The sequence below is a fragment of the Molossus molossus genome, unplaced genomic scaffold, assembly GCF_014108415.1.
Source record: "Molossus molossus isolate mMolMol1 unplaced genomic scaffold, mMolMol1.p scaffold_m16_p_4, whole genome shotgun sequence".
Lineage (NCBI taxonomy): Eukaryota > Metazoa > Chordata > Mammalia > Chiroptera > Molossidae > Molossus > Molossus molossus.
The window spans coordinates 118,725,309-118,751,063 of NW_023425377.1; positions in this window are offsets into that span (position 1 = coordinate 118,725,309).

Consider the following 25,755-nt stretch of genomic DNA (forward strand, 5'->3'; position numbering starts at 1 on the left):
GAGGATTGAAGAAAAGGGAACCCTAGTGCACTGTTGGTGGGAATGCAGACCAGTGCAGCTACTATGGAAAACAGTATGGAGTTTCTTCAAAAACAAAAAATAGAACTGCCTTATGACCCAGTGATCCCACTTCTGGGTATATACCAAAAAATCCCAAACACCAATCAGAAAGAATATATGTATCCCTATGTTCATAGCAACACTACTTACAATAGCTAAGATCTGGAAACAGCCCAAGTGCCCATCAGTAGATGAGTGGATAAAAAAGCTGTGGTGCATATACACAGTGGAGTACTATACAGCTGTAAAAGAGAAGGAACTCTTACCCTTTGCAACAGCATGAGTGGACATGGAAATTATTATGCTAAGCGAAATAAGCTACTCAGTGAAAGACAAACATTACATGATCTCACTTATGTGTGAATCTAAAGAACCAAATAAACTGATGAACAAACTAGGGCCAGAGACATGGATCCGTGGAACAGACTGACAGCTCTCAGAGGGGAGGAGGTGGAGAATGCGAGAGGAGATCTACCAGAGTTTAGATATGCACACATGCACAGCCCATGGACACAGATAATAGTGCAGAAAGCCTATGGGGGTTGGGGGCAGAGTGGAAGGAGGCAAAGGGACATCTGAAAATAAATGAGGGACATGTGTAATAGAGTCAATAATTTAAAAAAATATAACAGACTGAAACTTTTGTCTATGGTATGATTCCATTCATATGAAATTCAGTATCAGCAAGCCTGACGCATGAGGTGTGTGCTGGAATAGTGGTTGCCTATAGGAAGGACAAGGGGGTTCACAAAGGGACTTCTGGATTCTATTAATACTCAGAGTATATGTATCTGGACTGTGCTAACAAGGGCATTTTACACTGCAAAAATGTATACTATAGCTGAAAATCTGTATTCCTTATAGATGTATTTATATTTTTAATCCTCACCCGAGGACATTTTTTTTTTTTTTTTTTGATATTTTGTTCAGATAGAGTGGGAGGGGGAGAGAGAGAAACATTGACGTGAAAGGACACATTGAGTGACTGCCACCCACACAACCCAGCCAGGGCTGGGGACAAACTGCAACCGAGGTTTATCCTTTCCCTTAGCGGGAACCGAACCCGGGTCTCTCCAGACCGCAGGCCAACACTCTAACCACTGAGCCAAACCAGCCAGGGCTAAATGTATATTATACATCATATTTTATTTAAAAAATAGTAACAGGAATTCCAATTCAATATACAGTATTCAAGAACGATTGGAAATATTCTAATCCTAAAGGTCCTTGAATTATTATAATAAATAATTGTGTTAAAATAATATGTTAAATTTAAATATAAAGAGGCAGGGATTTGAACAAAACATTTTTATATTAATTTACAGGAAATTTGAGATAAGTAATTATGCATGTGAATTAAACATTGATGAATTTTATTCTTGTTTTATGCAACAAGGAAAAATGTTTACCAGTGTGACATCATTTAATTGGAAGCATTTTTTTTAATCCTCACCTGAGGACATTTTTTCATTTATTGTCGGAGGGAGGGAGGGAGGGGGGGTGGTGGCATTGATTGATTGCCTCCCACATGATCCTGACAAGGGCCAGGTACCAAACCACAACTGAGGTACGTGCCCTTGACCGGAATCAAACCTGAGACTCTTTGGTCCACGGGCTGATGTTCTAACCCCTGAGCCAAACTAGCCAGGGCTGGAAACACTTTTAAAATGTTTTGTAGTCATACATAAAGTAGTGGTTAATGACATTTTAGATTCCATGGAAAAATGAAGAGAGCTTAAGAGACTTTAAAAGCCAGTGATATTATAGTAACTCCATAAATTGTTTTATTTTGTTGCTTTCATAATCCTAGACTCATATCCTCCTCTTCGTGTATGAGATAACTCAAAACAGGCCATGAATTCTTTACAGTAGTAACAGGGATAAAGGACACATATTTCTTTTAAGGACTCCAATGGATGTTGCCTATACTGCTTCTGACTCACATGCCATCGTCCAGAAATTAGATGGATCGCTTCTAGGAACATTCATCAAATGGCGAGGAGCTGATTAATGTAGATTTTGGTTTGCCAAGTGTCCCTGCAAAATATAAGGGCATGTATTAAGATGATAGAGAAGAATGGAAATTAGAAGTGTCTGTCACTTTAATTCCCAAGTATCCGTGTGCATTCCCAAAGGGAGAATATTCCTAATTCTTGTCTGATTACTCCTTTCTTTGATCTCTCCTTGATGGCAGTGCTTCTGTCAGGGACTATAGTATCATACTCCATGGACTAATTGCTTGCGAGAATTCAGGATATATATTTTATATTATAATTTTCTTGTTTTATGTACCATTGCTGGAATATTTTCCACTAGTTCTCGGATACAGTACATTCTAAAATAAAAATATTATTCTTTACATATTTTATAGTCTTCATACAAATGTAATTCAGATTTCTTAACTGCTAGAAATGAATAAAAAAGGAAGCATTTACCAGCTACTTGAGCAATAACACAATTCTATTTTACATGTCTTTAAGGTATTTTGAGCCCAAGTAGTACCTTGAATATGTAAATGGCTCATGTTGAAGTAAATCAATAAGGAATAATTTCATCAAGTAGCAATTGTGATATCAATTCTAGATCTTGTAAGAGCAGAGAATGTATATCAGAATAAGGAGGGTTAACATACACAACAAATGAAGAGAAATGATTTGAAATTGTATATAAAAATTGCCTATACGTCAGATGAGTAAAAGTTTTATTATATTAAAATTAGCCAATAATAATAGTCCCCAATTACTATGTTTTGATAACTAAGTTTTACTGGATACTAAAAAATTTTAAACATAGCTTATTTTTATATATTGCATTTTGAAACTTCAAAGAACATAAATGTATTTTAAAAATATTTTTATTGATTTTTTTTTTAGAGAGAGAGAGAGGAAGGGAGAGGGAGCGAGAGATAAACATTGATGTGAGGTCAACATTGATCAGAGCTACCTGCTGTGTACCCCACACTGGGGATAGAGCCCTGACCCAGAATTGAAATGGCGAGCTTTGGGTACAAGGATGATGCACAACCAACTGAGCCACGCTGGCCAGGGTCATAGATGTAATTTTTTTTCCTTTATTGCTTTTAGGGAGAAAGGAAGGGAGAGGGAGAGAGAGATAGAAGCATTGATGGGAGAGAACATTGATTGGTCGCCTCCTGCATGCCCCCCACTGGGGACTGGGCCCATAACCTGGGCATGTACCCTGACCAAGAATCTACTGGCAACCTTTTGGTGCATGGGTCAATGCTCAACCACTGAGCCACACCAGCTGGGCCATAGATGTAATTTTAATTGATTCATTGTAGTTTTAGTAATTTTTTAAAAAATCCCAAAGTTTAAAAAAAATAATTATTTTATTATATATTAACAAGATTAATTGTAATGATATTTATGGTTTGGTGATGTGTCTTTCTGCTGAGAACAAACGCTGTTCATAACCCTAAATTATTATATTAGCTTTAGAAGCAATAAAAATTGTGGGATTTTCTTAATGGCTTCCTTGCCTTGAGTTCTGAAATATTTATCAATCTGAAATATATTACACTTTATGTTGAACAATGACTATTAATAGTGACTGATAAAAAAAGACATCAACTTATTATGGATCATCATTTCAGAGTTGGGTCTATAAAATTATAAATATCAATATTCGTACAACTTAAGGTCTTTCAATTTTTAATTCAATTAAATATGTTTTATTGATTTTCTGCTACGTGCCTCAAATTGTGCATGATAAAGTTATACAAGGGACCACAAAAATGCGGTATTTATGCCCACTGCCTAAAAGACTATCAAAGGAATAGTGAGGATATGATACAGATAACATTTAAGTTTGTAAATACATACTGTATAGATAAAATCCATATGAAATCGTCCATAAAAGAGTTGAAACAGTTCTCTACTAAGATAATGCAAAACAAGTAGAAAAATTAGAAACAAATATATGGAGAAATATTTTGGTGAATGTGTTAATAGAATTTAATGTTACTTTAATAGATACATAAGAAGACTGAAATGCAAAGCTGAATCTTAATTGCATACATTCACTACTTTAAAATTTTTAATAAAAGTCTATATATTTAAGTTGTAAAACAAGATGTCTGACATATGTACACATACATACACACACCTACTGAAGATATTACTACAGTCAAGTTAAATTTATTTTTTTGTGTGGTAAGACCACCTAAAATCTACTCTTACCAAATTTCCAGTAATCAATACAGTATTGTTAACTATAGTCACCATAGTGTGCATTACATGTCTAGACTTATTCCTCCTACATAACTGCTTTGTACCCTTTGACCAACATTCTCCAATTCCCTCCACCTCCTCAGTCATAACAACCATTCTACTCTATATTCATCATCTTTTTTAGATTCTACATACAAGTGAGATCATGCAGTATTTTTCTTTCTGTGTCTGATTTATTTATCATAATATCCTCCAGCTCAGCCATATTGTAACAATGGCAGGTAGTCTTCATTTTTTTAAAGCTGAGTAATATCTCATTATATATATATATACATACATATGTATAATGTGATATCTATATCTATATATATAGATATAGATTATGCAAAATCACAATTACTTTATCCATTTATTTATCAGCACATCCAGGTTTTCTCCATATCTTGGCCCTTGTGAATAATTCTGCATTTAACATGGGAGCACTGGGATCTCTTTGAATTTTGTTTCCTCTGGGTACATACCCCGAAGAGGGATTGGTGGATCAGATGGTAGGACTATTTTTAATGTTTTCAGGACCCTCCATACTCTCTTCCATAATTGCTCTGCCATTTTACATTCCCATTAACTAGGATTCATTTTTCTCCACATTCTCACCAACATTTACCTTTTGTTTCTTGTTTGTTTGTTTTTGCAATAGCCATACTAACAGGTGAGAGGTGTAATATTGTGGTTTGAATTTACACTTTCCTGATGTTTAGTGATATTGAGCACCTTTGCATATACCTGTTGGCCATATATATGTTTCTTTGGAAAAATGTATGCTTAGGTTTTTTGTTTGTTTGTTTGTTTGTTTGTTTTTTGCCCAGTTTTCAAATTGGGCTATTTGTTTTCATGATATTAGGTTGTATGAAATTATGAGATTTTAAAATATATATATTTCAAAGATTATTACTTTATCAGTTGTATAGTTTGCAAATATTTTCTCCATTTTTTTAGGTTTGCCTGTTTATTTTGTTGATCATTTGCTTTGATGTGCAGAAACATTTTAGTTCAATGTAGGGTCACTTGTGTGTTCTCACTTTTGTTCCAGTGCATTTGGAGTCATATCCAAAAATTTATTTATATATCATTGCCAAGGCCAATGTCAAAGAACTTTTTCCATATATACATATGTTTTCGTCGTTGTTGTAGTTTTAGGGTTTCAGGCCTTATGTGTAAGTGTAATCCACCGTGAATTGATTTTTGTATATGATAACAGATAAGGTCCAGTTTCATTCCTTTGTATGTGGATATCCAGTTTCCTCAGCTCTATTTGTTGAAGATATTCTTTACCATTGTGTATTATTGCTGCTTTTGTTGAAAAATAGTTAACCACAGAGGCTTAAATTTATTTCTGGGTTCTCAATTTTGTTCCACTGGTACAAGAGTTTTCAAGCTGGTACCACACCATTTAATTATTATAGTTTTGTTAAGATAATTTGAGGTCAGGAAGCATGATACCTCCAACTCTATTCTTTTTTTTCAAGCTTGCTTTGGCTATTTAGTGGTTCCATGTGAATTTTTTGAATTGTTTTTGCTATTTGTGTGAAAAACTGCCATTGGACTTTTGATAGCGATTGCATTGAATCTGTATATTGCTTTTAGTAGTATGGACATTTTAGTAATATTAATTATTGTAATCCACAATCATAGGATCCATTTCTCTTTAGTCATTTCTTCTTCAATTTCTTTCATCAATATTTTATAGTTTTCAGTGTATGAGTCATTCAGAACCTTGGTTAAATTTATTCCTATTTATTTTTATGCAATTATAAATATAAATATTTCTTGAATTCCTCCTCAGATTGTTGGTGAAAGAAATACAACTGATTTTTGTATGTGTATTTTGTATCCTGGAATTTTACTGAATTTTTTTATAGTTCTAATAGGTTTTTTGTGCGTAATATTTAAAGTTTTCTACATACAATTTGATATTATCTGCAAATAGAGACAGTTTTGCTTCTTTATTTCTGAATTTGCATGCCTTTTATTTATTTTTCTTGCCTCATTGCTCTGGCTAGGACTGCCAGTTCAATGTTAAATAAAAGTGGTGGGAGCTGATACTTTTGTCTTCTAGAATAAAAGATAAAAACCACATTGTTATCTCAATAGAGGCAGAAAAAGCATTTGGCAAAGTTCAACACCCATTCATGGTAAAACTCTCAACAAAATAACTATAATAAAGAACTTTTTTGACATAATAAAGGCATTTAGAAAAAGCCTACAGCCAACATCATAATCAATGATGAAAGCTTTCCTCTGCGATCTGGAACAAGAATTTATTAAATGTAGTGCATTTAAACTGTAGATTAGATCCATAGAGAATATAAAGGACAAGGTGTAGTGCTTTAGGATAAATGTGGAGAGAAGTTTGGGGTAAAAAAAATAAAGTTTTTGAGATGTGATATTGGGGGAAAGAAACGGCTTCATAGTTGTCAGTATCCCTTGTTTCATAAACTTCTCACCATGTTTTCATTTCAGGTAAAAATTAAAGCAAAAGTAGTGCTGAAGTAACTAATCCTCCAAATCTTAAAGAAAGCAAAGTAATTTTTTGATTATCTAATATGAATATGAGCTGTGGTTTCCTGCAGAGAAATTTAAGGACCCATCCTTTCTTATGTGGCCTTGCCATTCTTAACACGTAGCTATGTTAATTACTCTGGTTATTGTTCTGATCGTAGCCAACCAGAAGGATGGATAAAAGCATGAAAAATTGTGAATAGGAGGTTTTTATGAATCATTTCTATATATATTTCATAGTGTGTAACCTACATTTCTACACCAAAACGTAAGAGTCTAGCAAATATAGTCCACATTCTATGCTGAAGAAGAGAAACGATTTTGTGTTCAGCTAACAGGTTATAATAAAATTCCTAAAAATAATCTCAAATGACTCTGTCGTGTGTCTTAAGTGGTATATGCTATTGGTTGGCTGCCAGCATCCATTGCCTTCCTTTTTCTCTTTAATGGAAAACATGTTCAGAATATCCCAGACTCCCGATGCATCTTCACTCCTCAAGGTTGGCTGTCCCATCCCCAGACTCAGGTTTAATGTGATTAACCTAAATGTAGTCCAATTCTCTTTGCCAGTGATTAAAACAAAAAGAGGCATATGACTCAATTCAGTATAAAGATAAATGAGGGGAAATCTCCTTACAGACTCCTCAGAGAGACGTGAGAAAACATGCTCTTAGTCTTCTGGACATTGTTTATCTGGAAATGATGCTTCCAAACTCCTGCAGGTATTTTTGCCACAGTATTGAGGATGGAAGTGAAACAGACAACAGCAGAGAATAGCTAGAAGCAATCAGAAAACCGATGATGTCATTTATTAGGTGAATACCCAAAGTCTTTGGCCTCTTTCACTTCTTGCCTGATTATTATGCTAGATAATGAATACTCTTTATTATTGAGAATTTGAAATAGTATTTGGTAGACAAGAAGTTGCTCCTCTCAGATATTAATGCAAGAACAGTTCCTCTGAGGAGGGTAGTTGGTGGGCTACTATCAGATGTCCTAATTTAGAGCTACCACATTGTTAGTGCAGATGACATGCTCTACCCAGGGTGCACCCTGCCAAAGGCTGAGCAAGACAGGTTGACCAGGGCTTGCCCAACACAGGACTTGTCTATATGAAATGTTTGCTCTGGGCAGTTTCAGTCTGGCTGAGAATTTCTCAGATCTTCGATGCTGTCTGAAGTTCCTCCTTCCCAATCATCCTTCCTGGTATCTCTCCTTTCACAGGTGCCAGATTTGCAACATGATCTGGAGACACTTTTAGCTTCTGCTTTCTCCTTCCTTCTCTTTTTCTTTCAGAGGTATTTTCTCCAATTACCCTCTTGCATGTGCAGTTCTATAATGGCATCTGGTTCTCAGAAGACCCAAACTGAGATAATGTTTCTTACTCAGTAAAGAGCTTCCCATTCAATAAATGTGTATGAAACATGCAGCACCGTGCTATGTATTTGGGAAATGATGATATCAATAATTCTAGAATCAGCCCCTGGCCGGTTTGGCTCAGCAGTTAGAGCGTCGGCCTGTGGTCCGGAGACCCGGGTTCGGTTCCCACTAAGGGCACGTATCTCGGTTGCAGTTTGTCCCCGGCCCTGGTTGGTCGTGCGGGTGGCAGCCACTCGATGTGTCCCTTCACGTCGATGTTTCTCTCACTCTCTCTTCCTCTCTCTCCCTCCCACTCTATCAGTACAAAAAATGGAAAAATATCCTTGGGTGAGGATAAAAAAATAAATAAATAAATAATTCTAGAATCATATAGTCTATGTGCTATAATATGAATATGGAAAAAGTACTACTGGTTCTACAAAGCAGATTGAAGAAGTTAAAGAAATTTAAAGTTAAAAGTAAATAGAAAATATGAATGATAAAATTAATATAAAATGGAGAGTTTATAAAATAGGTTCATAAAATAAAATACCATAATGATGGAAACAAGCAAGCATCTAGCAATTTTCTTCATTATTCCTTTGTTGTTCTTGATGATGCTGTTGCTATTATCTCTGTGCTGTCAACGTTGTCCCAAAACTCAGAGCCAGGAGAGTAGGAACAACACAGAGGTCTGGGAGAATTCCTGTGTCGGTGAAATATGAATGGTGAAAGTGCTAACACTTAGTGTCAGAGAGGTAAACATGCAACCAAGGTCAATGTCTTTGCATGTCAAAAGCTAAGCACTGTAAAATTTGCCAGTGATGACTAAATATGTTTCATGATAACAAGGACGTCCTGCACGGTTTTACCACTGCATTTCCAGAACCTAGCACAGTATTGAATAGGTAACCCTTAAATAAATGATTTTGAGAAGGAACCAAATGCTTATTTGTAGGAGTCAAGACTTTTCCTCTTGGAAAAGTCTCACCCTCATAATTGTAACTCATGAAATTGGTTGGAAGAGAAGAAACTGAAGGGAGCACTCCATACAGAGAGTATTTCAGAAAATGACATAAATTTGTTTCAGTAACTAAGGAAATAGTAGATAGGAATTAGAATTGGTAGAGGTATATTTCATATTTAGACCAAGATGTGAATGGTTTCCTGACAGAGAAAATCAGAAATAAAAGTATATTGTACATGTGAAATGGTTTTGCTTGAATTTGCTATCGAATATCAAATGGAAAATATATAGTAAGCAATTGAATATATAAAAATATAGATATGGAAGGCAACAGCATTTAGTTTTTGATAAATTAATTATTAGTGAAATGAAAGGGATATTTTGAGATCCCCTAAGAACATACGTAATTTCAAGGTCATAAGTATTTGAACTCTCACTACTAGCATGTTTCGTACAGACATAAACTTAGTGAGTGTATTCAGAGCTAAAAAAAAGAAAAGAAAAATTTCAATAAATCCTAAAATTTAATAGGAGAAAAATATTTCAATTGTATACATATGTTAAATTGATTTAAAAAACTGATGACTTATAGCATATGATAGATTTTCTTTACCTTGTTAAAGGGGTTGATAATTGAAACATAAGAACGCTTCATGAAGCTTCTCTGAATCAACTCAACCATGAAAAATGAAATGACTAGCAGTTCTTTCTGCATTTTTATTAAAAGAATGAACTACTAGAAAATAAAAATATTTGAAGGAGCTCTGTGTTTGCTTTATTTATTTATATTATGTTCATTGCACTTTAAAATTAGATAGCCGCTTTAAAAAATACTGCAAAATTAGATATTCAGAGATACTTTCCAGAGGGTTAATTGAAAACTGCTTATGAAGGCATCACCACAAGCCACAAATTGAACCTGTTTTCAGAAACTTGCTCTAGTTGAGATGCTCAACGTGCAGATCTGCTGAAATGCAGTTTTATGGAGCAGCATTGCGTATTCCCAAGAACTCGAGGAGTAGTCATTTTTGGAAGGAAAAACCACATCAAGCAAGTTTTCATTTTTTTCTTTCTTAATCAAGTGGGTTTTATTTTAGAAAAACTACTTAGAATTCTCTCTCTCTTTTTTTTTTAAAAAGCATTTATTCTGAAATCTAAGACAAAACCATATAGATGCATTTGATATTTGATATAAAACTACATGGTTTAGTCGGTTAACCGAACTTAATCCAATTTACTAAAAAACAGAAAAAAAGGAAGAAAATAAAATGGCAAAACAGGACTGAAAAATGACTAAGTACTAGTTTATAGAACCAAGAGTTAATTTCCACCAATTATGGCATGGATGAAATTAATATATTAAATATTAAAATTTTAAATTTAATATGGAGGGAGGTGGAGGAGGGTATGGGGGATGCATGGTGATAGAGACTTGATGTGGGTGGTGAACACACTACAGTGTACAGATGATGTGATGTAGGATTGTGCACCTGAAACCTCATAATTTTGTCAACCAGTGTCACTCTAATAAGTTCTCTGGAATAGAAATCAAATCGGCGCCCTTTAAAAAAGTTGGTAAAGCAATACAAAAACGTTCATGTTATTATCACCCAGAGAATCTTTGGAAGTTCACAGACAGCCTCAAAACTTGTATGGGAAAAGAGTCCACTCCAGGAGAATGTGTTGCTCCCGGTTCTACATCTTTCTAGTACCTTCCATACAGATGAGTTCCAAGGTTTTTGACCTTCACAGCATCCAAAATATTTTTGAAGATTAAAGGGTGGGTTATTATTTCTTTCAGAATGTTCCTGCCTGTCTTTGTGTTGTGTTTTCTTGTAATTAGGTTTCAGGATCTGCATTTTTTTCCAGCAATTATTTTATTTCATTTTTTGAAATTAAATTTGTTGAGGTGACATTGGTTACTATTATATAGATTTTAAGTGTACAGTTCAATGATACATAATGTGTATATTGTTTTGTGTGCCCACCACCCAAAGCCATGCATTTTGGGCAATAAAGTCAACACAGTACTGTGCAATACTTACTGCATCCCATCCAGTTGCATATGAAATCCAAGGGTCTCAACAGCAGTGATTTTAACTGTGCACATTGGAAAGGTGATGTCTTCCAGGTTTCTCCATCATAAAGTTGCTCTTTATTTCCTATATAATTAAGTATTGTTTATATAAATAATGTATAATATAACATATGATATATCATTATAATATATAGTTATATAATTAAGTAATATATAATTATTTAGTAGGGAGATACTTTGAGACAATGAAAATGAAAATATCCCATTCCTCATCCAACATTTACCCTCTAGGTTTAGTATTTATTCATGTTTCTTGATTAAATTAAATATTACTATGATATTTGTCTACTAGCAATTTTTTAAGTATATCATCATTTATTCTCCATTTATTGATTAGCATTCCATGGGAAAGCAGCTCTTCCTTCTTCCATTTAAATATGTAAAGAAAGAAAGAAAAAGAGCTTCCTGGCTTGTGAGGCTCAGTGACTGAGCATAGACCCCTACACCAAGAGGTCGCTGGTTTGATTCCTGGTCAGATCACACGCCCAGGTTGTGGGCCAAATCCCAGTGGGGGGCATGCAGGAGGTGGCCAATTGATGTTTTTCTCTCATTGATGTTTCTATCGCTCTCTCCCTCTCCCTTCCTCTTTAAAATAAATAAAGAGCCCTGACCAGTTTTTCCCACTGGTTAGAGCATTGGCTCGTGGTCCAGAGAGACCTGGGTTCAATTCCCTCTAAGGGCATGTGCCTTGGTTGCAGTTTGTCCCCGGCCCCAGTTGGGGTTGTGTGGGTGGCAACCACTCGATGAGTCTCTTTCACATTGATGTTTCCCTCTCTCTCTCTTCCTCCCTGTCTCCCTCCCTCTCTATCTGAAGATAAAAATGCAAAAATGTCCTCAGGTAAGGATAAAAAAAAAATTTAAATAAAGAAAGAAAGAAAAAGCAAGAAACTACTATTTATATAATATAAATTATATAATTATGTGATAAAACAATCCTAATTGTGTAATTATCTTAAAACAGTCATTCAAAATACACAAAGCAAAAAGTATTGAATTAAAACAAAAAATAATTATATATAAAAATACAATATGAGACTTCAACATTTCTTTCTCAATAATCAAAAAACAGAAAATAACTAAAGAAAATAAGTTTTGAAAACACTACTAAACAATTTTACCAATTGACATCTGTAGAGTAATTAAAGAAATAACAGCAGAATATGCATTTTTTTTCAAAAGTACAATAAACATTTACCTTGTTGGGTAACCTTTTTGGTTCCTAAAATAAGTCAGTCAATCATTACATATTTTTGATTAGCTAAGTATATTCGCTTTCCACCAACAAAATTAAAACATAAATCAATAATAGAATGCAAGTTGGAAAATATTCAAGGTTTTGGAAATTGTCCTGTACATTTTTAAATAATCTAAGGTTCAAGTGAGAATTACAAGTGAAATTAGAGATTATTTTGAGATGAATTAAAATGAACATACACCATATTAAAAATTCATGGAAGCTTTGATTAGATTTGAATGCAATATTTGCTTATATTAATATATCAGTCTTCTTTGCTTGACATAAAAAATACCACAGACTAGATGGCTTAAACAACAAAAATGTATTTTCTCACAGTTCTGTAGGCAAGAAGTCCCATGTTGAGGGGCTACCTCACTCCATTTTTAGGGAGGACTCTCTTCCTGGCTTGCAGACAACGACATGACCTCACATGACTTCCTCCATGCAGGTGTTCAGAGAGGGGGAGCTCTCTGGCTTGTCTTCTTCTTCTTATGAGGACACCAGCCTACTGGATTAGGTCCTCATCTTTATCACTCATTCATCCTGACGAGGTCCTTGAAGGTCCTATCTGCAAACACTGTCACATTGGGGGTTAGGACATCAACGTATCAGTTTTGGGGGATCACAAGTCTGTAACAGTTAGAAAACCAATAAAAAAATCAAATCAATGACCTATGCAAATTAAAACCACAGTAAACAGAGGGATGTTATAATAAAAATAAGATTGTAAATATTAATAAGAAATTAACACAAGACTAATACAGGATATGAATGAAATCAAAACCTAGGTTATTAAAAAATGAAAAAAATTCTAAGCATACTCATCAATAAGATATGAGAGAAGATATAAATTAATAACACTAGTAATAAAAGTATCACTAATTACACTAGAGACTACATAATTATAAGCATATATATTTTTAAACTTTATATGTTGCAAATACATTTTTTAAATTAATTAATTAATTTTTGTTAACAGATGTTTCTTCTTTTTCCCCCACTGAGACCCCCTCCCCAACCCTTCCTGCTTTGTCTCCAGCTTTGTTGTCCATGTCCATTGTTCATGCATACATGCATATAAGTTCTGTGGTTTTTCTCTCCCCCCCACTCCCTTTATTGGGGATTGTCAGTCTGTACCCCACTTCCACATCTCTGGAACTGCCCTGTTCCTCAGACTGTTATGTTCATTATATTCCACTAATAAGTGAGATCATGTGATATTTGTCTTTCTCTTCTTGGCTTGTTTCGCTTAGGGTAATACTCTCCAGGTCCTTCCATGTCGTCTCAAAGAATAAGAGATCTATCTTTCTTACAGCTGCATAGTACTCCATTGTGTATATGTACCACCGCTTTTTATCCATTTGTCTACTGATGGACACTTGGGCTGTTTCCAGATCTTAGCTATTGTAAATAGTGCTGCTATGAACATGGGGGTGCATATATTCTGTCTGATTGTTGTTTCAGGCTTCTTAGGGTATATTCCTAGAAGTGGGATCACTGAGTCAAACGGCAGTTCAATTTTTAATGTTTTGAGGTAACACCATATTGTTTTCCATAGTGGCTGCACCAGTCTGCATTCCCACCGGCAGAGTACTAGTCCCCCTTTCTCCACACCCTCGCCAACACTTGTTGTTTGATGATTTGTTGATGGCGGCCATTCTGACAGGTGTGAGGTGATACATCATTGTTGTTTTAATTTCCATCTCTCTGATGATTAGTGACATTGAGCATTTCTTCATAAGTCTCTTAGCCATTAGTATGTCCTGTTTGGAGAGGTGTCTATTTAGTTCCTCTGCCCATTTTTTAATTGGGTTCTTTGTCTTCCTTTTGTTGAGCTGTATGAGCACTCTACATATATATTGGAAATTAACCCATTATCTGATGTATCATTGGCAATGATGTTCTCCCATATAGTGGGTTGCCTTTCCATTTTGGTGGTGGTTTCTTTTGCTCTACACAAGCTTTTGAGTTTGATGTAGTCCCATGTGTTCATTTTTTCTTTGTTTCTGTTGCCTTAGGTGATGTTTCAGTGAGAATTCTGCTGCGTATGATGTCTGAAATTTTGTTACCTACATTTTCTTCTAGGACTTTTTTGGATTCATGAGTCACATTTAAGTCTTTTATCCATTTTGAGTTTATTCTTGTGTGTGGTGTAAGTTGATGGTTTAATTTCATTTTTTTGCATGTAGCTGTCCAATTTTCCCAACACCATTTATTAAAGAGGCTGTCTTTACTTCAATGTATGCTCTTGCCTCCTTTGTCAAATATTAATTGAGCATATTGCCTTGGGTCCATTTCTGGGTTCTCTATTCTGTTCCATTGATCTATCTACCTGTTGTGCCAGTACCAGGCTGTTTTAATTACAATGGCTTTGTAGTATAAACTGAAATCTGGTAATGTGATCCCTCCAACTTTGTTCTTCTTTTTCAAGATTGGTGTGGCTATTTGGGGTCTTTTTTGGTTCCATATGAACTTTTGAAGTATTTGTTCTAGTTCTGTGAAGTATGTTGTTGGTATTTTTATGGGGATTGCATTGAATCTATAGATTGCTTTGGGTAGTATGGACATTTTAATGATGTTAATTCTTCCAATCCATGAACAAGGTATGTGCTTTCACTTTTTTATATCTTCCTCTATTTCTTTTTTCAATGACCTGTAGATGTCTGCGAATAGGTCCTTTATTTCTTTGGTTAAGTTTATTCCTAGGTATCTTAATTTTTTTGCCACTATGGTAAATGGGATTGTTTTTTTAGTTTCTCTTTCTTTGAGTTCATCATTGGTGTATAAGAATGCCATCGATTTCTTGACGTTAATTTTGTATCCTGCAACTTTGCCAAATTCATTTATTAAGTCTAGTAAATTTTTGATGGAGTCTTTGGGGTTTTCTGTGTATAGTATCATGTCATCTGTGAATACTGATAGTTTCACTTCCTCCTTTACAATTTGGATCCCTTTTATTTTTTCTTCCTGTCTGATTGCTGTGGCTAAGACTTCCAGTACTATGTTAAATAAGAGTGGCAAAAGTGGGTATCCTTGTCTTGTTCCTGTTCTTAAAGGAAATGCTTTTAGTTTTTGCCCTTTGAGTATGATGTTGGCTGTAGGTGTGTCGTATATGGCCTTTATTATGTTGAGATATTATCTCTCTATTCCCAGATTGCTGAGCGTTTTTATCAGAAATGGGTGCTGGATTTTGTTGAACACGCTCTTTCACTGTCTATTGATGTGATCATACAATTTTTATCTTTAATTTTGTTTATGTGGTGTATCACATTTATTGATTTGCAAATATTGTACCAACCTTGCATCCCTGGGATGAATCACACTTGGTCATGGTGAATAATTTTTTCGATGCACTGCTGGATTCGATTTGCTAGTATTTTGTTCAGAATTTTGGCATCTATGTTCATCAAGGATATTGGCCTGAAGTTTTCTTTCTTTGTAGTGTCTTTTTCTGGTTTTGGAATTAGAATTATGCTGGACACATAAAACGAGTTTGGAAGTCTTCCTTCTTCTTGAATTTTTTGAAATAGTTTGAGGAGGGTATTAGTTCTTCTTTGAGTGTTTGGTAAAATTCCCCCTTGAAGCTGTCCAGGCCTGGGCTTTTGTTTGCTGGGAGACTCTTGATTACATCTTCAATTTCTTATGTTGTTATTGGTTTGTTCAAGTTTTCTATCTCTTCCCGTTTCAGATTTGGGAGACTATGTGTTTCTCGAAATTTGTCCATTTCGCTTAGATTGTCGAATTTGTTGCTGTATAATTGTTCATATTTGTTAACAATCCTTTGTATTTCTGTGGTGTCAATTATTATTTCTCCTCTTTCATTTCTGATTTTGTGTATTTGGGTTCTCTCTCTTTGTTTCTTGGTGAGTCTAGGTAAGGTCCATCAATCTTTTTTATCTATTCAAAGAACCAACTCTTTGTTTCATTGATACTTTGTATAGTTTTTTTGGGGGGGGTCTCCATGTCATTTATTTCTGCTCTGATCTTTACTATTTCCTTCCTTCTACTTGCTCTGGGGTTTTCTTTTTGTTTGCTTTCTAGTTCTTTAAGTTGTGAGGTTAAATAGTCTATTAGAAATTTTTCTTGCTCTTTGCAGTAGGCCTGTAATGCTATGAACTTCCTTATCAGAACTGCTTTCGCTGCATCCCATAGATTTTGTGTTGTTGTGTGTTCATTTTCATGGGTTTCCAGGAAGTTTTTAATTTCTTCCTTGATCTCCATGGTAACCCATTCATTGTTGAATAACATGCTATTTAGCTTCCATGTTTTCAAATGTCTTTGCATGTTCTTGTTGCAATGGATTTCTAGTTTCATGCCATTGTGATCTGAGAAGATGCTTGATATGATTTCAGTCTTCTTGAACTTGTTGAGACTTAATTTGTACCCCAACATCTCTCTTTCAGAATTTCCCATGTACACTTGAGACGAATGTGAATTCTGCAGTTTGGGGGTATAATTCTCTGTAGAAATCTGTGAAACTATTTGATCTAGTGCTTCCTTTAGAGTCTGTGTTTCCTTGTAAATTTTTTTTTCTAGATGATCTATCCAGTAATGTCAGCAGGGTATTGAAGTTCCCTGCTATGATTGTATTGGTGTTGATTTCTCCTTTGAAGTCCTCCAGAAGATTTTTAATATATGTTGGTGCTCCTATATTGGGTGCATATATGTTTACCAAGGTTATACCTTCCTGTTGGATGGATCTTTTCAATATTATGTAGTGGCCTTTTTTGTCTCTAGTTATGGTCTTCATTTTGAAATCTACTCTATCATATATGAGTATTGCTACCCCAGCTTTTTTTTTTTCTTTTTGTTTGCTTGCAAGTTTTTTTTTTTTTCCATCTCTTCACTTTCAACCTATGTGAGGTTGGTCTCTTGTAAACAACATATAGATGAGTCATGCTTTCTTACCCAGTCAGCTACTCTGTGTCTTTTTATCGGAGCATTCAAACCATTCACATTTAAGGTGATAATCGATATGTACTTATTTATTGCCATTTTTGTTTAGTGTAGTTATATATTTTTTTGTTTTGTGTGGCTATATTTTTCTTCCTATTTCTTTTACTAATTACAGCAGTCCTTTTAGCATATCTTGCAGGGCTGGTTTGGTGTTAATATATTCACTTAGCCTTTTTTTCCATCTGAAAAGCTCTTTATTTGACCTTCTATTTTGAATGATAGCCTTGCTGGATAGAGTAGTCTTGGATTCAGATCCTTGTTTTTCATGACCTTGATTACTTCATGCCATTCCCTTCTGGCCTGTAGTGTTTCTGTTGAGAAGTCAGCTTAGAGCCTTATGGGGTTGCCTTTGTAGGTAACCTGTTGCTTATCTCTTGCTGCCTTGAGGATTCTTTCTCTTTAATTTTTGGCATTTTAATTACTATGTGTCTTGGTGTGGGCCTGTTTGGGTTCTTCTTACTTGGGGCTCTCTGTGCTTCTTGAACTTGAATGCCTTCTTCCTTCGCCAAGTTAGGAAAGTTTTCTGTCACTATTTCTTCAAATATATTCTCTAACCCTTGCCCATTTTATTCCTCTTTGGGGACTCCTATGATGCAAATGTTATACCGTTTCCAGTTGTCCCACAGTTCTCTTAAGCTATCTTCCTGTTTTTTTAATTGTTTTTTCCTTTTGATTTTCTGATTGGTTGATTTTTTCTACCCTGTTTTCTAATTCATTGATCTGGTCCTAGCTTCCTCTACTCTGCTGGTTAGTTCTTCCAATGTGTTCTTTATTTCTGCTATGTCATTCTTCATTTCCACTTGGTTGGTTTTCAATGTTTCTATATCTTTACTCATGGTCCTGATGTCCTTACTCATACTGTTGAGCTTCCTCAAGATCATGGCTCTGCACTCTACCTCTGATAATTTGCTTAACTGCATAGAGTTCTCCTATTCTTTCATTTGGAATTTGTTTCTTAGTTTCACCATTTTGGGTAACTCAGTGGGTTTTAGAGCCTGCCAAATTTTCCCTGTGGGTGTTGGTGTTCTGCTGTTTGTGGCTCCCTCTACTGGTTTGGATGAGCCTGGGTGGGCCCATGTTAAACACCACTGTCAAGTCTTACTTTCCTGGGTAGATTTGCAAGCCCAGGAAAGGTTCAGTTATCCTCTAGCTTTTTCCTGGAGGCTAGTAGTCTTTTACTCAGTGCCTTGGAATGTAGCCCTGGTGTTCTGCATAAGAGGATTTCCAGAGGGTAGGATAGATGCTGGTTGTTAATGAGCCTCAATTTGCATTTCTCTGTCTCACCTGGGGAAGGCTGAATTTCCGAGGAGTGGGGGCCTGCTGCTTTTCCCCACAGTTCTGGGAAGGATCACACTGGCCACTGTCCTTTGTGGCCGCAACTCAACAAAAACTCTGAGTGCCCTCCAAATCCCGGGTGTCCCACAGAGTTCCAGCCCAGCCTGCCCTCCCTCTGCTGTAGCCCCCAGGTGAGTGGCTGTGGCTATTTTAGGGCCCTGTCCTGGCTCTCTGTGCTGTGGATTGGGCTTGGTCTTTATTCCCCAAGGGCGCTGCTCACAGCTAAGACTGATGCTGTCAGTGGGCTCCCAGCCTGCCACCCTCTTGCGCCTCCCCTGATCTTACCAGTGTCCTGGTTATATGGTCCTGTCCTGCTGTTTTCTGTTGCTTTTTCCCAAGGATTTGTCTTTATTTTAACTGTAATTCCCGTTTGGTCCTGGGAGATAGTCTGTGTAGGTTCCAGTTACTCCACCTCCATTTTCACATCCTTTAAGCCTATCTTGTGTGCAGCTGGGTCACACAGGCCTCTCTGGTGCCCCTGCACCCTGCAGGTCCAGTGGGTAACTGGATCACACAGTCCTTTTGGGTACCCAGCTTTATGCCTGTGTTATGGGCTACTGGGTGGCACAGTCCCTGCTGGGTGGCACAGGCCTCTCTGGTGCTTCAGCACCCCACAGGTCCAGTGGGTAACTGGATAGCACAGTCCCTGCTGGGTCACACAGGCCTCTCTGGTGCCTCCACACCCTGCAGGTCATGCGGGCAGACAGCTGGATCCCACTAGTCTCTCTGGGGCTCTGGCTTCCCACAGCTCTTGTGAGCTGCTGGACCGCACAGGCCTCTGTGGAGCCCCAGGTCCCACCGCTGGCGGCGGGGGAGTGCTGCTGACCCATGGGGCTCAACTCCTGCTCAGCTTTTGCTGTAGTTTTTGGGGATGGGTCTCAGCTGCTGGTCTGTGCTTCTGTTGCCTGGGGATGGATGTCTGCTCCCCAGCCTCTGTTGCTAGGGGTATATCTCCACTCTGATCGGGCTGCTACTATGGGGGATGGTGCTGGGCTCCGGGCTGTCTGCAGCTTCCATGATGGGCCCCTTGGGATCTCCACTACTGTGCACCTGTGTGTGTTGACACAGAGTGTCCACTGGTCCGATGGTGCCATGTGCACTGGTGGGCTCAGGTTGCTGGGCCCTAGCTGCTCCCACTGCGTCCTCCCAGGGAAGACCCAGGATCTTCCAAAGTGGTGGGACCTCCCCGCAGCGCTGGGAGAAGGCCCTGAAGGGCCACTTACCGTGGTAGCCGTTGCTCCGTCCACATCACAGGGACCTTCTGCTCCGCGGCTCTGCACTGCTCGGGTGTGGTCGTCCACCTTCACGGCCACTCACCCTCTCTCACACTCACTCACTCTCTCACACTCACCTTCCCTCCTGTCCTGCCTGCCCTCTTCTCTGCAGACACATTTCTGATTAAAACTGTGGGCAAAGGCAGCTAAGCAACGTCTTTTGTGTAGAGCTGCATTCACGGCACCGATCTCTGCCTCCAAAGACCTCCTAGTCTTCTATTGACCTTGCAACAAATTACTACAAATTTACCATCTTAAAACAACACAGACTTATCACCATACAGTTCTGTAGGCCGGAAACCTGACACATCTCACTGGACTAAACTCAGGGTATTGATAAGACTATGCCCCTACTGGCAGCTCTAGGAAGGACTGTTTCCGGGCCATGCTGTTGCCCATGGCCCCCTGCATCCCTTGTTCACGGTCCTTTCCTCCCCCTTCAAGGCAAACACTGGCTGGTCGGGTCCACTTCCTAGATCATATTTCTCCTGCCTCTTCTGTCCTCACAGTTCTCCCGCTCACTGCACCCAAGGAAGGTTCTCGGTTGTTAAGGAATCCTGATTAATTTAGGCCTACCCTGATGATTCAAGGTAATCTCCCAATCTCAAGGTCCCACAACATTAACCACAAAAAATTTTCATTTTTCGGAATGAATTAAAAATCAATATTTCTATTTATAAAATTATGGATCCTAGAAGCACTGTAGGATAACCACATGCAATTTGGAGTAAACAATAAAATTAATACTTAAAGTCTTTTAAATTTTTATCATGCTATTTACTCTCATTTTTATATAGATTACAATTTTTATCTTTTATTCTTCAGTAAAGGTCTTAGAATCTTCAACTATGAAAAGGCTGTGTGCATGAAAATGTTTAAATCAACTTAATCTATGTAAGTCTAATGAACTAAGTTCAAGTAAAATTACATAAAGGGCAATAATGCATTTTACTTATTTTCTAACATTTTCCTAATGAGCCTTGGAAGTTTATATAATTATTTTAATTAGGGTTATAAACTTTTACCTGGGCAGGTGAGAGGCTAATTACCTAATTTATATGCAAACCAAGCAATTTTCTCTAAGCTCTTTACCACTTCATCTTTCCACTTAATTTTCTCTATTTTAATTAATATTTGTTTTGTTTTTTGTCTCATTTAAATGAATGACTAAAACTTATCCTCGCTATAAACTCTATGTTGATAATTCATATAGAGAGCATTTTATCCCCAGTATGTTTTCAGTAAAAGTACCTTTACTATTTTGTGTCCACTTATATGGATATAAGACATTATACTCTGAAAAAAACATTATCAATTATTCCCAAGTCTTTCAATTTCATGTTGTAATAATAAAAGTATATGCATACTTTCTTAATAATTATATCAATGGAAAGACTGATAACAATTTTTTTTTCCTCATTGTTTTTTTTTAGCAGTGAGAGAAAAAATAAGAAAGCAAAATAGAAGTTCACTTCATCATTGTAACAGGTATTATTAGACCAGGAGGTCACAAACTGTATCTATTTTTATTTATTTTGAGATTAGCCCCATAGTTACAATTTAAATACTGCATACATTTTTTGAATGAATGAACAAAATCACTTGCACTTAGATTTAGAAAGATATATAATTTTAGGGTTGTCATCATAGTTATTTTGAGTGCAATTATTACTTGTTGAAAAATTCAGATAATGAATGGGCTTTGAATTAAACCTACACATAGGTCATCAGATTTAAATATTCACTCTGTTTCAACCATTTAGGAAATTTAATATGTAAATAACTTTTACTAGAATTATTTAGTTTCTTTTCTCACAAATGATTAAGCTTTCTCGTTTTCTTTCCTTAGATTGAAAAAAAATTGCACATACACACACAAAGATATACTCACACACACACACAATGAAGTCATTGCTGCTATTTTCAGTAAGATATTTTCACTATTCAAAATAGTGTTTAGCAGGTATTTTTGTTTTTGTTTTTCAACCAAGGCTAACTCAAACCAAAGATGATAATATAATGAGCAATATAATGCAAAACTATCATATTCATTAATAGGAAGAAAAATGTTGAGTCATGTCAAACATCTGAAATAACAGTCAAATTGTACCACAAAGAGATTAGCTAATTATACTTGAAAAAAAAGAAAGTTATACAAATGCTATGTAAAACATTGCCTTCTTCCTCTGTTAGAGGGCATTTATTGATAGACATCCTGTGTGCCTTCCCAAGGGTGAGATTGACCTAGAACCCTATGGACAGCTCTTTACTGTCAAGCTTGCCAACTATTTGTCAAAAATGATTAGTGAGAAAGAAAGTAAGAAAATTTCCCCTGTTGATAATAGGGAACAAATAAAAGAGACTCTGAAATTGTCACGGGGAATCACATTTGTTCAGTAAGAATACTCTGCATTTGATATCACTGACAAACCTTTATTTTTACATATTTTAGTGATAACTCATATTTAATTTGACAGCTTTGAGTTAATAAATAAAAAACTCTGCCAACTCAAATGTGTGTGTGCATTGTAATCACTTTTACTATAAACAATAACTTTATTTGAGATAATCCAGGTGAAGTGTAGAAATAATTAAATGTGGTTTACCCTTAACCATGCTTTTAAAAATGTACTTTAAGTGTCTTTGGATTTATTATAATCTAAAACACATTTTATGTAAAAAATATTAAATGAGAGCATTTATTCCAACTATATTTTGGCATATATTCTGAATATAATATAATATAAAAGCTAAAGAAAACTGTAAATTTTCCTCAACAGGTTCATTAAAGTCTCACATTTCATTATAAAATCAATATTAACGTTGGAGTAATATTTTGATCTACTATAATTATAAGATCAATGGGAATTCTTTAGCTATAATTTTAAATCTTTTCTTAATGGGATGAAGAAGATATATAGGTTTGCAATACTGGAAAATGTAATGTTTGAACAAAATGTGCATAGTTTTGGATGTTATTGAACTACAATAGATCCATATGTTGCATATGGCAAAATGTCCTTAATAATTGAGATTGATATTGGATTATTAGATTTAATAATATTTCATATTAAACATTGAAAATATATTATCACATTTATTTAAAACTCAGAAAGAAATGAACTAAACTTCCAGGAGAAATATCACTTTTTTAAAAAATTAATTTATGTTACAGATGTTTTTCCTTTTTCCCCCCAGACACCCTCCTCCCTATCCCCCCCACCCCCACCCCACAAGCATTGTTGTCTATGTCCATTGGTTATGCATACATGCATATAAGTTGGTTTATCTCAACCCTCCCCCCCACCCGCCCCTCTCCTCTGAGGTTTGTCAGTCTGAACCACACTCCTTTCTATGTCTCTGGCTTTATTTTGTTCATCAACTTATTTTGTTCATTATATTCCACAAATAAGTGAGATCATGTGGTACTTATCTTTCGTTGATTGGTTATTTCGCTTAGCATAATGCTCTCCAGGTCCCTCCATGTCGTCTGAGAAATTTGACTTATGTTGGTAACCTTAAAAGTCAAATGCAAACTTTTTATCTTAATTTTATTAATAATACATCACATATCCTTAATACAAAAGAATGGACTAGTTTTGAAAGTCATCTTTGCTTTTTACGTCTACAGACAAGAAACCTTAACTAGTCCAACCACTAAAACAGTTTTTTAAAAGTTGGAGAAAACATTTTTAAAAACACTGCTTCCATGCTTCAATGAACAGGCAATACAAAAAGTACATAGAAATCTAGCACTGACCTTGAGAGCATGCGCTGGTCTTGACGTGGAGGGGGTCAGATTCCTTCCTATTCTGAAGGGCAAAGGGCCCAAGTCAAAGCTCAAGGGCCAAGCAACTTGGTAGCGTAGTAGGAAAACCCCATTAGGTAAGGACTGCATAATAACCTTTGCATGAGGGCAGACTGGGATCAAGCATGTGCTTTTCCTGAAACATGGTACACAGAATTGCCTATGTTGGCCTTTGAATGTAACCAGAAGTTTATACCCTATTTTATTATGAATAGCCGTCCATAGAGTTCACTATGATATGGTTATTTCTTTTTTTTTTTATCCTCACCCGAGGACATTTTTCCATTTTTTGTTCAGGTAGAGCGGAAGGGAGAGAGAGGAACAGAGAGAGAGAGAAACATCGACGTGAAAGGGACACATCGAGTGGCTGCCACTCGCACGACCGACCAGGGCCGGGGACAAACTGCAACCGAGGTACATGCCCTTTGCGGGAACCGAACCCGGGTCTCTCAGGACCGCAGGCCGACACTCTAACCGCTGAGCCAAACCGGCCAGGGCTGATATGGTTATTTCTGAGTTCCAAGTTAGCTGGGGCTACAGCTAGTTACCCTGCCTCAGTTCTCAGGCTGCTACTGACCCTCGCTGGTTTCCACTGTCACAGAGCAGGGCAGCTGCGCTCCCACGAGAACACAGATAGTATTCGGAAGAGCTTTGATCCCTGCCATGGGTATTAGATGTTTTATTCTGGGGCAACGGCAGTATTAATACATTAATGTAAATCAGGAGCGTTCCAGAGTTCTAAGTTTAGAAGTCCATAAGATTCCAATAACTGTTTCCTCAGCATCTAGGATGGAGGGTCATTGCCCACAGTTACTTAGTCCTCCATCTGTATTGAAATATTCAAGAGGCTCTTTTGGGTCCTGGTACAACCCCATTCCCAATTCTGAGTCCTAGCGGTATCCATCCTTATTTGTTGAGTCTGCACAATTCATTTCATTAAAACCTCATCATCTTTCCAGGCTGACTCTCATACCTTCTTTTTTTTATGAAAAAGAATTCCTTCTAATCTGCTTATTCTAGTTAATAAAACTTCCTCTGAAGTAAGCGCCCTATAAGGTGTGCCATCTTTTAATCTTTTATACCATATTTTTACTGTACCTTTTCTGTGATTAGATACATTTAGATACACAAATACCGCTGTGTTACAGGTGCCTACAGCATTCAGTACCACAATTCTGTAGAGTTGTAGGCTAGGTGCAAACGGCTGTACCGTATAGGCTACCGAGGTTTGTGTAAGTGACTCTATGATGTTTACATGACAGAATTGCCTAACAGTGCATTTCTCCGAATGTATACCCCTTGCTAAGTGACACATACCTGTGTATATAATACATAATTTCAGAAATGTCTGCCTGCCTTTTGGAACTCAAAGTTTACAACCATTTGTTTTTATCTTTAGTTCATCAATTTCAAGTTAACTTTTATCTGGACTTGTAAAAAGATTGAAAAACAATATGGAAATAAAGGAAATATTTACAGAACAAGGCCCATATAAACATATTTTAGACCGATGATATAATTAAAATAGTAGGCATAAAACTGTTTAATTAATCATCTCTATTATATGCTGTTTAATCTGCATCTATTCTAATCTGTATCTATAATGTTTTCCAGTATAACAGATTATTTCAATTTACAAATCTATTGTTAGCAGCATGCTGCCAGCTAAACTATGAAAATTATTTATGTGTTCTGTAAGGGATTAGTTTTTCCAAGCTGCGTCCTATAAAAAATTGATGAGGGTTAATGAAGATTTAATAACTTATTCTGTAATAAAAGTCAATATAGGGATGCTGATATATGAGCTCTATAGTTCAAAAAACACTTGTGTCTTATTGTCAGATTTTTAATAGTTCTAAGCACTCTTTCTATAGATAGACTATTTAGACAATTTCTTTGCTATTTCAAAAAT